The 1,088-nt window shown below is 39.2% G+C and overlaps 1 protein-coding gene across 1 annotated transcript in view; it reads right to left on the bottom strand.

Annotated features, from left to right (window-relative positions):
* Window positions 1-1,088, bottom strand: part of Rhoa (ras homolog family member A) — a 29,289-nt gene that overhangs the window by 19,988 nt on the left and 8,213 nt on the right. The gene's annotated exons all lie outside the window — the stretch shown is intronic.

Raw genomic sequence — 1,088 nt, 5'->3', positions numbered from 1 at the left:
GCCCGGCTAAGACTCATCACAATTAGGCAAGCACACAAAGATGCTCTTGGCACTGGTCTGAAGCTTTGGTAGCTTCAAGAATTCCACCTTTGATGAAATGATTCCCTCAGTGATGATTCCATCGGTGAGGGTGGTCTTTAGTGCCTCTTGTAAAGCAGTATTAAGGTCATTACACCTCTAGAAGCTTTCCTTGGCTGTAGCGGTGGGATGTGGGTGGTGAAACCAAATACTGAATACACCGAACCTTTTGCTCAACTTAGTGGTATCAACGGAAAAGCTAATTTCCAGTAAACATCATAAAAATATACCATTTATACTATCCATGACCTTCTCTTTAAAAAAAATTACTGTTAGTCAGGCATGGTGACGCATGCTTTAATCCCAGCAGAAGTGGGCGGATCTCTGAGAGTCCAAGGCTATTCACTGGTCTAAGTGAATTTTGGGACAGCCAGGACTATGCAGAGAAACACTATCTTAGAAAAGAAAAAAAAAACTTTAAAAATATATTTTTAATTGAAGGCCTGGCATGATGGTACACATCTATACTCTCAAACTCAGGAAGCACTGGCAGGCAGATCTCTGTGAGTCTGAAGCCAGTCTGGTCTACAGACTGAGTTCCAGGACAGTCAATGATACACAGAAACGGTGTGTTGGCTGGGTGGTGGTGGAGATGACAAAAATGAAAAGAAAAAAGATTTTTGTTTAAAATAGAATTACATCACCTTCTCCCTTCCATATGCCCCACACAAACTCAAGTTGATAGTTTTTTATTATTGTTACATACATATGTATGTATATGTATGCACAAATATATAAACACAACCTTCTGAGTCTATTTTTGTTGTTTGTGTGGATAGTTTCAGCGCTTACAACTCTGCAATGGACAACCAATAAGGGAGAGGCTAAGTCTCTTCCACCTAGCAGTCCTAGGTTCTCTGTCTAGGGTATGACCCCATGAATTTAATTTCTCCCCTTCCATGTTAGCATGTCCATTAATGTTGCCATCAATCTTACTTTTCAAATATAATGCATGCTGTTCTTTTAAAGTAAAATAGATGAATTCTATATACAAATTTCCCCATTTAAGA

Source organism: Microtus ochrogaster, chromosome 5 (genome assembly GCF_000317375.1).
Source record: "Microtus ochrogaster isolate Prairie Vole_2 chromosome 5, MicOch1.0, whole genome shotgun sequence".
NCBI lineage: Eukaryota > Metazoa > Chordata > Mammalia > Rodentia > Cricetidae > Microtus > Microtus ochrogaster.
The sequence above is the reverse complement of the archived record's forward strand: the minus strand, read 5'-3'. Positions and strand labels throughout refer to the sequence as shown.